The 14,738-nt window shown below is 46.9% G+C and overlaps 1 pseudogene; it reads right to left on the bottom strand.

The window, feature by feature from the left end:
• Positions 1-1,786: 1,786 nt before the first annotated feature.
• Positions 1,787-14,738, bottom strand: part of LOC132022410 (histo-blood group ABO system transferase 2-like) — a 39,293-nt pseudogene continuing 26,341 nt past the window's right edge.

Below are 14,738 nucleotides of genomic sequence, written 5' to 3'. Positions count from 1 at the left end.
TGACCAGTTCATTAAAAGGACAGGACTCAGGACCAGGCAGCTGGAGGCGATGAGCAGGGCAAGGTGTGTAACAGAGGCTTGGAGCTCGCCCGCTCTCAGAGTGAAAGAGGCCTTTACCCACTTCCACTCTGACCTTCGTCTGTACTTCCTAACTGATGATGTCCCTCCTTCAGGCTCATCTCTTAAGTCAAAGACCCAGCGGGCACCAAAACAACCCTTCAAGCAATAACCACTGCCTGACAACCAGCAAGACCCCACGTGATGGACCCCAAAACAATGATTGACTGAAATTTTACTGACCTCCTGCACCTACCCACCAAAGTTTGTCCTAGATTTTCCTCCTATAAAAGCTCAGGAGTGTTTTCAACACCTTGAGACCATGCCAGTCCTCAGCCTTCTGGTGTCAGCTGCACTGAAATACATTCCTTTCCTGTGTCACCACCATTCGTCTCTCTGCCTTTGGATCTGGGACACCGTGAAGAGTGCAGTGCAGCAAGTCAAATGCCAGTTGTTCCCGTCCCCAGGCTTCACTGCTGCTGCTCTTCCTGCAGTTCTGCTGTTGGCTTAGTGACATTTCTGAACTGATTTTGCCAAATCTGTATTCCTTGTTGTGTGTGGCCAAAATAGTGTCTGGTCTGTGAATACAGCGGTCAATTGTCCACTGGGTGATATTTCCTTAAACATCTGGAAACTGCCCTCCTTCTTAAAAAAAAAAAACAAAAACAAAAACAAACAAACAAAAAACCTTCCAGTCTTTGCAGATTGGGAGGAGGGCTCTTGGTGTGTGGGTGTCAGGATACACCTTCAGCACCAGCCAGGCCTCTTAGCACTCTGTCTTGGCCTTCACTTCCTACTTACCAAGACTGAGAATCAGCAGAGGGCAGAGCCTAGGGCCTTCTCATATCAACCCTGAGCAGGCCCCCAGCCCATGCATGCTGTGTCCAAGGGGCTTGGGAATAGGTCAGAGCTTCCAGGCCCTTCTTCCCTAAAGCTCCTCATCACTCAGTCTTTCTTCCAGTGATTCTGCTTGCTTTCTATTTGCCCCAACTCTTACCCATTGCCAGGCAGTAGAGACTCGCATATGCCTTTAAGTGGTTTGGATATCAAATGTCCTCCAGTAGCCACGTCACTACTGGGAGTGTTGGTGGAAAGCAACAAGTCAGAGAGGAATCCAAGGGTCTGGACTTGGTGTTTCCCTCTCCTGAGATGGGGACATCTGTGAGAGGAGCAGGTGGCCAGCTGATTGGGGAGGGGGTGCAGGCACCTGACATGGACAGGACACATGGGGTAGGTGAAGACAAGACCCCCGAGGTATGTTCCTGGCATCTGGACTGAACTTGTCATCAAAGCTGCAGATTGGTTGGGATCATCTTCAGGCTGAGGAGGAGAATAAGGGGAGCAGAGGAGACTGAGGAGGCTCATACCAGACACACAAAAAATTGCTCAACATCCCTCAACAGGAGGGAAATACAAATCAAAACTATAATGAGGTATCACCTTACCCCAGTTAGAATGGCTAAAATTAACAATACAGGAAGCAAGTGTTGGCAAGGATGTGGAGAAAGAGGAACCCTCTTACACTGTTGGTGGGAATGCAAGCTAGTGTAGCCACTCTGGAGAACAGTATGGAGGTTTCTCAGGAAGTTGAAAATAGAGCTACCCTACAACCCAGCAATTGAACTCCTGAGTATTTACCCCAATGATACAGATTTAGTGAAATGAAGGGCCACCTGCACCCCAATATTCATAGCAGCAATGTCCACAACAGCTAAACTGTGGAAAGAGCCTAGATGTATCCCTTGTTGTGTGTGGCCATTGGCCCATTGGCCACGTTGATCTCCATCACCTGGTGACAGGCCAAGGTCAGTCAGTGAACCTCTACCACCACCCCCCCAAAAATGGCCCCCATGTAGTAAATGTCACCCTGGACCCTGGGGATGTGGGCCTGGGACTGTGGCCGGCACTGGTAGCTGAAGTCTTCATGGGACACCCAGTAGAAACTGGGGTGCAGGGTGCCAAAGAGGGGGGATAGGATCTCCATGCCCACATGGTCACAGAACCTCATGTCCACTTCTGAGCACACCAGGTCATCCACCTCATGGAGGAAGTGCTGCTCACAGAAGCGGCTGACCATCGCCATGTGCTGCATGGGCACGTCCTGCCAGTGCGGGGTGCCAGGGACCTCGAGGACCACCACCTTCAGCCCTCCCAGGGGGGTACAGGGGACTGGCAGCCCACTGGTTGGTGATGACCTAGTAGGCGACCCTGTGTCCTACTATGATGGGCTTCTCTGCCCTCTGTAGGAACAGCTCCAGGAAGACCACCTGTTGACAGAGACAAGGGACAAGGCAGGAGGAGGGTTACTGTCAGAGGTGGTGCAAGGACCCCAGAGCTGTGGGCCATGGATGTGTGCACCTTCTTCAAGGGGACAGGCCCTGGGCTGCTTTAAGCAACAGCCACTCTCACAGTCTGTCCAGAGCAAGTCTGCTTGTGGGACCTCCTTTCCTTCTGCTCTCAGAGAGGGAGGCCATCAGCACCCCCATCATACAAAGGGGAGCCTGAGGCTTCAGAGGTGGGAAACCAACCCCACAGTCAGAATGCTGGAGCCAGGAACACTCCCCCTGTGCCGAGCTCCCAGGCAAACCCAACAGGTGCCCTCTCCTGGCCGACCCCCTGCAGGTCCTTTCCCCATCTGCAAGGCGTAGAGCACCTTCTGGCACAGGCCTCCTTTCTGTGGCCTACAGACTGGCTAGAATCAGCAGGGCTGGCCTCCTGCCCCACTTTGCTTTGAGTGGGCTGTCGCTGGTCCCCACAGAGTTGTTGTCTCCAACCCCATAAGGTTCTCCCTTGAAGGCTACTGGGACTCTTGCTGACAAGGTCCATCAGTCAACCCTGCTATTCCTAGGAGTGGTCACCCTTGAACTCCCCCAGATCAGGAATCAGGTCCAGCCCATGGGCAAGGAAGGAGAAAGAGGACCGCTGGAAGAAAAGGGGGCTTGCTTAGGCCCCAGCCATGAATTCAAGAGCATAAGCTTCCAGGTCCAGGTCTACATCTCCTGAGCCTTAAAAAGTTGGAAGTCTTGACTCTCTGAGGGGATCACCTGTGGGGACAACAGCTCCCCCATTGTCAGCAAGGGTGGTAAGCCCCTCTGAGACTGATTTTTTAAAAGATTTTATTTATTTGACAAAGAGGGAGACAGCTAGAGAGGGAACACAAGCAGGGGGACTGGGAGAAGGAGAAGCAGGCTCCCCACTGATCAGGGAGGTCAACATGGTGGGGTTCAATCCCAGGACCCTGGGATCATGACCTGAGCCAAAGGCAGATGTTTAATGACTGAGCCACCCAGGTGCCCTGAGATGGATTTTTTTCACAGACACTAAGGCTACTTCCCTGTGCCTGCCCCATACCTAGCAGCTTAGTAAGTTGCTCACACAGGGAAAGTGAGCACTACATTTAAATTGGGGGCAAGGCCAAACACAGCCAGCAGACATGAGTCAGGTCACCAGGGGGACAAGTCCAGACATCAGGGTAACAAGCCAGACAGGAAGCAGGGGGAGAGAAGAGTGTTCCTGGCAGAAGGCAATGTAAAGGCCTGGGGTCAGTTCCAAGGCACATGTGGGATGACCACACACCTGGGAGGCCCACAGGGGAGGGGGGGACATGGTGGGAGAGGAAAGGCTGGGAAGAACAAGCAGCTGGGGAGTGGATCACATAGAGGCTCAACATTTATGTCCTGAAAAGATCACTCTACTGGTTACTGGAGAAGAATGGGCTCTGTACAGCTGAGAACAGGAAAACCCTAACCATAAGCCCTAATCCTAACCCCACCCTAACCCTAATCAAACATCACACTCAATTTTGAGGACCGACAGCTCTACTCTGTCCATCATGCTGGCTTTCACTCCTTGCTCAGTATTGTACTGAGAATTCTACCCAGAACAATATGGCAAGAAATAAGGAATCCACATGTGAAAGGAAATACTAGAACTAGCTCTATTCAGAGAACAGAGATGGCATCATCTTATATACAGAGTTGCCTAAAGAATCAACAAAAAATTATTACAGCCAGTTCCCTAATTCTGCAAAGTTACAGGACAAAGTATCAATACACAAAAATCTCTCTTATTTGTTTACGCTAGCAATGAATCATCCAAAAAGGAATTAAAGAAAATAATTCCATTTTAAGGAATATCAACATTGACAATATACATAGGAATAGCTGTAATCAATGTGTACAGCTTGTACACCAAAAATTACAAAACATTGCAGAAAGAAAGTAAGGGAAACCTAAATAAATCTGAGGACACCCCATGGTAATGACAAGACATACTATTGATAGGATGGCAACAGTACACAAAGCAATGTGGAAATTCAATGTGTCCCCAAGAAATTTCACAAAGGCCTTTGGGAAGAAATGCACAAGCTAATCATAACAGTCATATGGAATTTTAAGGGAACGCAAGATAGCCAAAACCATCCTGAAAAAGAAAATCAAAGGTGAAAGGTCACATTTCCAAAGTTCAAATCTTAATACAAAGCAACAGTAAACAAAACATTGTGATACTGTTGTAAAGGTAGGCATACACCCTGAAACAAATAATACGTTATATGTTAATTAATTGAATTTAAGTTAAAAAAATTTTTAAATAAATAAAATTTAAAAAAAATTTAAAGTATGCATACAGATCAGTGGAATTTAACTGAGAACCCAGAAATAAACCCCTTCATCTATGGTCCACTGAATTTTGACAAGGGTGGACAACATTACACTAGGGGACAGAATGATCTTTTCAGCAAAGGGTGGTAGACAATCCACTATCCATGTACAGAGGAATGGCACTGGACCCTTACCTCACATCACATATAAATATTAATTCAAAATAAGTTAAAGGCTTAAATGTAAGAGGTAAAATTATAAACTCTAGAAGAAACAAATGGGGATAAATCTTCATAACCTTGGATTTAGCGATGTTTTTAGATCTGGCACCAAAGCATAAGAAGGGAAAGAAAAAAATAGATAAAATAATATCCTCAAAATTAAAAATCTGTCCCAGGAGCCTGGGTGGCTCAGTTGGTTAACCATCTGACTCTTAATTTTGGCTCAGATCATGATCTCAGGGTCATGAGATTGAGCCCCACGTCAGGCTCCACACTGAATGTGGGGCCTACTGAAGATTCTCTGTCCTTCTCCTTCTGCACCTGTCCACTTGCTCACTGTCCACTTGCTCACTGTCCACTTGCTCACTCACTCACTGTTAAAAAAGAAATGAAGGGGTGCCTGGGTGGCTCAGTGGGTTAAGGCCTCTGCCTTTGGCTCGGGGCATGATCCCAGGGTCCTGGGATCGAGCCCCACATCAGGCTCTCTGCTCAACAGGGAACCTGCTTCCCTGCCTTCCCTGCCTCTCTGTCTGTCAAATAAATAAATAAATAAAAGTCTTTAAAAAAAATTTTTTTAAAGAAATGTAAAAAATTTAAAAATATTTGTGCATCAGAAGATACTATCCAGAAAGTGAAAAAACCCAGAATGGAGGGAAATATTTGTAGATTATTTATCTAATAAGACTCTGTTGCCCAGAATATGTAAAGAGCTCTTATAACTTAACAAAAAGACAATCCCATTTTTGAAATGGACGAAGGACTTGGATAGACCCTTCTCCAGAGAAATCATACAAATGGTGAATAGCACATGAATAGATTTTAAGAATCTTTTATGGAAATGAAGATTTAAACCAGTTAGATGCCCTTTTACACAAGTAGAATCACTATGATCAAGAAAACTAAAAATAGTAAGAGGATGTTGAGAAACTGAAACCCTTAAACTCACTTGTGAAAAATGGTTCAGTCTACATGTAAAATAGTTTGGCATTTATTCAGATAGATCAAAGCAGAATTACCATATGGTTCAACAATTGTACTCCTAGATATATACCCCCAAAATTGAAAACACTGGTTCAAGCAAACAAACAAAAATGTACAGGAATATTCATAGCAGCAGAGTTCACAATAGGCAAAAACCAGAAACAATGCAAATGTCCGTCCATGGGGAAAAGGATAAACAAAATGAGGTAGATCCATAAATGGCCATCTTGTTCTGCCCTATGAAGGAATGACATAAAATAGTTCATTTGTGGGGACAAAACATGGTGGTTCCTTAAAATATTAAACACAGAATTCCACTGCAGCCTAAATGGCCCCAAAAATTGAAAGTAGAATTACCCATATTCAAAGCAGCCTTTCTCACAACAGCCAAAAGGTGGAAGCCACCCAAGTGTCCACTGACAGATGAATGGATAAACAAAATGTGGTTTATAACCATGGAACATGATTCAGCCTTAGAAATGAAGAGAGTTCTGTGGTGCTTGGGTGGCTCAGTGGGTTAAACCTCTGCCTTCAGCTCAGGCCATGATCTCAGGGACCTGGGATCGAGCCCCGCATCAGGCTCTCTGCTCAGCAGGGAGCCTGCTTCCCCCCCACCCCACCTGCCTCTCTGCCTACTTGTGATCTCTATCTGTCAAATAAATAAAATCTTATTTAAAAAAAAAAATGAAGGGAGTTCTGACACTACAACACAAGTTGAACCTGGAAGTCATTACACTGAGTGAAACCAGCCAGCCACAGACGGAGAGATACTTGTGATTCCACTTGGATGAGGTGTCTGGGACACAAAACTGGATGTGGCTGCAGGAGACCGAGAGGAAAGGACAATAGGGAGTTGGTGTTTCATACATACAGGCTCCCTCGGGGAGAATGAGAAAGTTCTGGAGAATGATGTACAACCGTGGGAGCTCAGCTAAGGTCAGAATTGTGTATCTGAAATGTTTTAAGTCGTCGATATTCTTATGTTCAGTCACTGTGAAAAAGTGATTGAGGGACAGACGCACGTCACAATGTGGATGGACACTGAAAACAGCCCCAGTGACGTAAGCCATATAGAAATACCACTCCAGCTAAAGCCATCTGTGCTCCTTAAGTCCATCAAGGTTACCCAAATAAGGGAAAGTCCTGGAAGAAGTTCCAGAAGAAAACTGGATCTGAATGGAGAAGACACTTCAGACCATCGGGGCAGGTGGTAACAGTTGAAGTGGGCCTGTGCTCTGGGTTCAAATGTGGAAACCATCACGATTTCCTCACTTGGGGTTCCATGGTGGTTCCACAGGACAGCGTCCTTATTTGGGGTAAAATGAACCAAATAGCTTGGGTGAAGTGGCAAACGTGGTCAAGAAATGACAGCTGGGGAGTCTGCGTGTGGAGATAAAGCATATTTGTGCTGCTGTGACAAGTTACTGCAGATTTGAAACCACCACAGAGTAAATGACTCTTCCAAACACCCACATTAGCACCACATTACAGAAGCAGAGAGGACATCAGACTCCAGGACGGAGGCCAAGCCCTCCCAGATCCAGTTCACCCACCATGGACAGACCACTTGCCCTTGGAGGAGGCCACATGTTAGCAAGAGACTCATGGGAGGATTAAATCAGGCGCCCCCGTGTCTTGGGTGCAGTGGAAGCAGCGGGATTTGGAATTCCAATTCTCCATAATGCTCAACCACAACCTGGTTAGAACTGTGAACAAACAGGAAGGGAAGCCTCAGTAAAGTGGACTGGGCATGCCAGAAGGGGAGGCTGGAAGGGGGTGCCTGGCGCTCAGTGCCTGTTACAGACCCCACATTAGAATCCCCCACAGGAGAAACTCATCCGTTCCCAGGCCCCACAGGGGAAGCTGGAGGGTCCATCTCCTACAAGAAATCCCGCAGCTCAGCCATTGAGAATCCTCCATCACCCCGAGCCCCTGCTTTTCTCCAGTGGACTTTCCTTCCAAACAACCCTTCCAACTTCCTCCTCCTCCGTGAAATAATGTTCCTCTCCTTTGTTTCTTGCACTTGTCTGTGATGGGACTAGCTTGCTCAGCCCAGATTGCCATTCTCTGCTATTCCCGAATAAACTCATTTTGCTGGTCAACTAACTGGCAGTTTGAGTCTAAAGTGAACAGAACGAGTAAGTTCAAGAAACTTGCAAGGAACAAAATCAATCTACATGAATCAATTGCATTTCTACGTGCTCTGAAGGAACCATCAGAAAGAGACTATGGGGGTGCCTGGGTGGCTCAGTGGGTTAAAGCCTCTGCCTTTGGCTCAGGTCATGATCTCAGGGTCCTGGGATCGAGCCCCACATTGGGCTCTCTGCTCCACAGGAAGTCGGCTTCCTCCTCTCTCTCTCTCTCTCTCTCTCTGCCTGCCTCTCTGCCTACTTGTGATCTCTATCTGTCAAATAAATAAATAAATAAAAATCTTAAAAAAAAAGAAAGAAAGAGCCTATGGAGAACAATCCCATTTACTACTGCATCCAAAAGAACAAGAACCAAAAGAACCTCCTGAACCAAGGAGGTGACAGACTTGTCCTCTGACAGCCATGAGACACTGATGATAGACATGGAGGGAGACACACGGAGATGGGAAGACAGGCTGTGCTCAGGGAAGAACCAACACTGGGAAAATACCTGCTCTCCCCAAAGGCGTCTACAGGGTCCACGCTGTTGCTCCCGAACTTCCAGACTCTGGACCAACCCTGAAGAGGGGGTGGACACAGGAAGGACCCTGCAGGGCTGAGGCGAGGGGAGCAGAAACACCCAGCTGGCATCCACTCCCTGACTGCAGACTGTCTGAGGAGCCCCACGAACCGAATCCGCATGTGTGCACACAAACCCAGACGTGGGATTCAGGGCGCACATCCAAGACCAGAAAGGGGAGACCCCACAGACCCGCTCATAGCACCGTGGGAGGCCACATCACCACACACAATACCACAGAAGCCCCAGTGTCTACACAGCGTGCCCTTCCTCCCTGGGGTCCTGAGACCATGCACCCCCTCGCCAGTCCCTGCTCAGCCTGCTTCTCCTCACCTTCTCCTCCAGCCTCCAGTCCTGGAGGGGGCTGGACTGCTGTCAACATTGAGGCAGCCCCACATCCTCCACAGTAGATCCTGTCAGTGTGGATGTGGACCCACATCCTCCCCAGCTTGTCCTGTCAGCGTGGGAGCGACCCCACCTCCTCTAGAAGTCTCCACAGTGGGTCCTGAGGAGGCCAGGCTCCTGCCCCACCTACGATGCGCAGGCCAGGCTCAGGGCGGGAGCTGGGGTCTGGCGCCCTCTGCAGGCGGTAGAGACAGTGCAGGACTAGGGAAGCTCACCCTTCAATGGAAGCACCTGCTCCCTCTAGCGGTCCAGCTGAAGCCATTTCATTCTGGAAATTCAAGCTGCATGGAGCCCAGTACCCCCAACTTCTCCAAAAATAGCTAAAGAACAATGAATTGGAAACAATATGGAACAACAACAGTCCCTGGCCCAAACGGTGGCTCCAAACATGACCCTGGCTCTGACGCAGACCCACACTCTGACTTCAACTTGTTCTCAAGCCTGGCCCTGTCCCCAGTCCAAGACCCTAACCCTATCCCCCAACCCAAACAGTGTTCATGAGAATCAAAAGGTAGAAACTGCAAATATCCATCAATAGTGAACCCATGAACAAAGTGTGGTGAAGGGTTTGAATTTGGGTTCATGTTCAGGTTTCAGTCAGAATTCTAGATCAGTCTTTGGTTTTAGGGTCAGGGTGAGGATTTAGAGTTAGGGGCAAGGGAACAGTTAGAGTTTAGGGCTTTAGGTTTATGATTTAGGGTTTAAGACTCAGAGCTTCTGGGATAAAGTTCAAGGTCAAATTTGGGGTTTGGGTTCATGCTGGGATTTGGGTTCAGTCAGGGTTCATGGCTCAGAGTTCTGGTTTAGAGTTTGAGTTCATGCACCAGGGCTTGGATCCAGGGCTCAGGTTCAGAGTCAAGGCTTTAGGTTCAATTTCATATTTGGAATTCAGGGTTCCAGTTTGGGCTTTAAGGTCAGGTTAGGTTTCAGCATTAAAGTTAGAGGTTAAAGTTAGGTTTAGGAATAACACATTCTCTTCAGTTGTCATCATGGACACAAAATTTCTATCGGAAGTTTCTAAATCTGTAATGTATTTCATCCGGGTTTCAGGAGCTGGTTTAGAATTTAAGATCTTAGTAACTCCCTACCAACATCATTCTGATCCTAGGGTCTCCTAGTCACCCGGAAGTCACTTTTGTCTTGGCTCAAACATACCCTTGGCAGAGAAGGGCGAGCTGCTGCCAAATTTGAGATGATTTCACAGTGGTGGAGGTGAGAAACCAAATATTGTGGAACTGCTCATGGAAAATGAAACAGAAGACAAATAATTGGTTGACTCCTGATTCTTCCACAGTAACAAAGACCAAACTTCCAATAGAATCTGATAATCTTCCCTAGGAAGGCCTATGGTACTCATTACCAGTACCAAAAGAGGGCCCCTTCCCCTGCTTTATTTTTTTTAAAGAAATTTTTTACTTATTTGACAGACAGAGATCACAAGTAGGCAGAGAGAGAAAGGAGGAAGCAGGCTCCCTGCTGAGCAGAGAGCCCAACTCGGGGCTCAATCCCAAGACTCTGGGATCAATACCCAAGCCGAAGGCAGAGGCTTTAACCCACTGAGCCACCCAGGTGACCTCCCCTGCTTTAAACTAAGAATCACAGCAGGATACTTCCTACTTTGTGTCGAAAATAAAATTTTATTATTTGGCTGTTCCAGTACAATTTGTGGAAGCACTGACATTTTCCTTTCTCAAATCCTCATCGACACACGGGTAAAATGCGGGCAATGTTGTAATGCACGAATACCAATTACAAGGAGGGCTACTAGAAGCAATAAAAAGATACTGAATATGAAACTCAGAAAAAGCACACTTTATGAGCAGTTAATGAGGATCCCTAACCATAAGATCTAACATCTCATCCTATAGAATTCACCCATAAAAATCATCAATAACCGTGGCGCCTGGGTGGCTCAATCAGTTAAGCCGCTGCCTTCGGCTCAGGTCATGATTACAGGGCTCTAGGATTGAGTCCTGCATCAGGCTCCTTGCTCCGCAGGGATCCTGCTTTTCTCTCCACCTCTGCCTGCCACTCTGCCTGCTTGTGCACGTGCTCTCCCTCTCTCTCTCTCTCTCTGATAAATAAATAAAATCTTTTTTTAAAAACTCATCAATAACAATAGCCTGCGGACCACTGTAACCACCTCACCGTTGACCTCTAGGCTTGTAATTCACACTCTAACCGCTAGAGACACACTTCTCAGCAGCAGAATGGGACTTGCCCACTCCCAGTGAACCAACTCTTAGAGTAAAGCCAAACAAATCCCATTCCGTTGAAATCCCAGCCATTAGGACAAAGTCACAGAAACCACACCCAGAACTCAATAAAGGACAGACACTTTATGAAGCGGATGCTGCAGATTACCACCACTCCCAGGAAGTAGCACTACAGTGGATTCCAGATCTTTTCCCTTCCCAGGCTTACACGGAGCACTGCATTCTTCCAATACTCCATCCTCAGAACAAAACCATGAACTGTCCTCATCAGTCCTGCGTGCAGGCTCACAGTGAGCCCTGCGAAAGCCAGACACCTTCTTGAGAGCACTCAGCCTCTCATGCCTATCCTAGCAGATGGAGGGTGCTGCTCTCCCCGACTTCCATACCAACTAGAGAATACTTGGAACAAGTCTTGCCATATTCCATGCAATGGGTATATTCTTCTGCAAAATGGGAGATGGTGAAACACCATAGATTCCCCGCAGCTTCTTGAACCTAGATAAGTTGGAGATACAGCTTGGCCAGAGCTATTATCCCCAATCACCTACACACACACACACACACACACACACACACACCCTTCCCTTGTGCACTCCAGACCAGTTTCCATCCACTTTGCTCATTCTCAGCCATTGTCTCTGCAGAGTAGTACAGTAGTACCGAGGTGCTGGGACCGATGTGCTAGGTGCTAAGCCAGCACTTTGAACCCACTTACTATCAGAAAATAATATCTATTTTATTAACAGATGCATCCTAGAAGATCTTGCCACCATGGCCATTGGTAAAGTCATTACACATTAAAAAATGTTCATCCCCATTAGCCATCATGGAGATTCAAATCAAAACCACATTGACATACCTTATACAAGTTAGAATGGCCAAAATTAACAAGACAGTAAACAACATGTGTTGGAGGGTATGTGGAGAAAGGGGAACCCTCTTATACTCTTGGTAGGAACGCAAGTTGGTGCAGCCACTTTGGAAAACAGTGTGGAGATTCCTTAAGAAATTAAAAATAGAGCTTCCCTATGACCCTGCAATTGCACTATTGGATAATTACCCCAAAGATACAGATGTAGTGAAAAGAAGGGTCATCCATACCCCAATGTTTATAGTAGCAATGGTCACAGTGGCCAAACTGTGGAAAGAAACAAGATGCCCTTCAGTGGACAAATGGATAAAGAAGATATGGTCCATATATACTATGGAGTATTATGCCTCCATCAGAAAGGATGAATACCCAAGTTTTGTATCAACATGGACAAGCCTAGAAGAGATTATGCTGAGTGAAATAAGCCAAGCAGAGAGAGTCAGTTATCATATGGTTTCACTTATTTGTGGAGCATAAGGAATAACACGGAGGACATAAGGAGATGGAGAGGAGAAGTGAGTTGGGAGAAATTGGTGGGGAGACAAACCATGAGAGACTGTGGACTCTGAGAAACAAACTGATGGTTTTGGAGGGAAGGTGGGTATTGTGGAGGGCACATATTGCATGGAGCACTGGATGTGGTACATAAACAATGAATTCTGGAACACTGAAAGGAAATTTTGAAAAAAAGAAAAAAGAAAAGAAAAGCCATTACAATGGAGATCCTAATAACCTGTGCCAATAACCTGTGGACCACCCAGGCCAGGGGTTTTTCCATCGCCACTGCAGAAGTGGCCTAGGCCAGGCTTGCGCCAGTGCCACAGAGGGTCCAGAAAGCCAGGTGGTCCATAACATTGCTGAGGGCTGTTGGACTCATCTTGAAGCCCGCACATGCTAAATCCTCTGCTAACTCAAGAGAACCCTAAATGTGCTCATGGTCTTGAGCCACAGATGGTCTTGACCATCTGTGTGGTATATAACCCGCAAGATATACCCACCAGCCAATGGGGACATACTCAGCCAAACAATACCTACATGGAATTCAACCACAGACCAACATCTTGTGGCAAGCTCAAGGCATACAGAGAAAGGTGGGAGAATTTCTGAGGCCTTAATTGTTAGCCAATCTCACTATCATCTTTTTTTTATTTCAAGTGGAGGGACCAGGGTTAGGCAGGATAGATCCCAGTGAACACCCACCCTGCCATTGGAAAGGAAGAAACCTCTCCCCCAACATCCATTGTGTTGCAGATGGGCCATGGGCCAAATAGACCTCCCCCGTATTCTCTCAATCAAGTGTGGCTGGAACATGAGTTATGGACAGTCTTTGGCTACTTTCATGCCACAAGGCAAGAGTGGAGTCATTGTCAGAGACACCACATGGACTGCAACACCTAACAAAAAATTTTTACAGAAGACTTTAAAGAAAAGTCTGTGCCGATCCCTGGTCTCAAAGATCATAGGATTATATCACTTCTTTGAGTGGAATGGAGTGCCTTCTGGGTAAAATCTATTTTCTTCACCCCCAGAGGCAAAGACTTCCATCCTTTTAGCCAGAACTCCATATCTATCCTCCTCCATTTACACCTTGAATGGCACATCTGCATGTTTGCAGTCCAACAGGAATTCAGTGTAGTTTACATGGTAGTGATGCCCAGAAATGGAGGTGTAAGTGTGCACTTGTGAGTGTGAGTGTGTGTTTCCTCTTTGTTAGCCACAGTGTTGAAGGAGAATACAACACAGTGGCATGCTTTCTGTCCCACAGAAACAGCTACACAATGTGGTTCCATAAGGATCTCAGAAGGAATCCACCTTCATAGAACAAACTTCATCTGGGAGGACTCCCAAATCCCTTGTTCTGGACACTATATTCCACCAGGGCTGGGGACCCACAGAGGAACAGAGACTCCCCTTGCTCATCAGGGTTTTGAAGGATGCCTGCTGTTCCAGGACAAAAGATACTGAAACCTTTCATCCACCTGTCATCCAGCCAGGCATCTGTGAGAGAGATCTACTCCAAGCAGAAAAGACAGACCAAGAGACAACAAATGACAGTCTTGTGTGACAAGTGCCATGACAGGGGACACTCAGGAGGACTGGGGGTGTGCAGGGTTGGCCAGACCTGGGGCTAGGGGGACTGGAAAAGATCCAGGAGGATGATCACAGCTGTGTCACTACAGGGGGTATGTGGGAGGACTGGGGATGTACAGGGTAGGCCAGATAGGAGGGCAAGAGAATCAGGAGTGCTTCAGGAGGATGTCGCAGTTGTGTCCTTGTGTGGCTACACGTGTCAGTGTGACCAGGCATTGGCCAGACTGGAAATGACAGGGTGGGCAAGGGGCAGTGTCCCTAAACTGTCTTCTGCAAGGCAAAAGTTCAGTAATATTTATCTCAGTACAATTTCATTTCACATGCATCTGTGAGTCCCAAAAGCTGATTGTGTAGAACATAAAGTATGTAGTTGGCCATTGCTTTCAAGCCTGAGGTGCCAGGGGCAGAGCACACTTGATATTTCTTTTTGTTGCTTTCAGAGTATGATGACTTTTCACACCTTCATCTCCGACCCAAGGGCAGGGAACAAAGGCAAGACAGATCTACACTTAGACATGTTAACAGAAATCTTCAAACCCAAGTTCTCTTGGGAGCTAAAGGTTCAGGACCAGGGTGACAAAAAGGG

This window comes from Mustela nigripes, chromosome 7, assembly GCF_022355385.1.
Source record: "Mustela nigripes isolate SB6536 chromosome 7, MUSNIG.SB6536, whole genome shotgun sequence".
Lineage (NCBI taxonomy): Eukaryota > Metazoa > Chordata > Mammalia > Carnivora > Mustelidae > Mustela > Mustela nigripes.
This window is presented reverse-complemented; position numbering and strand designations above follow the sequence as displayed.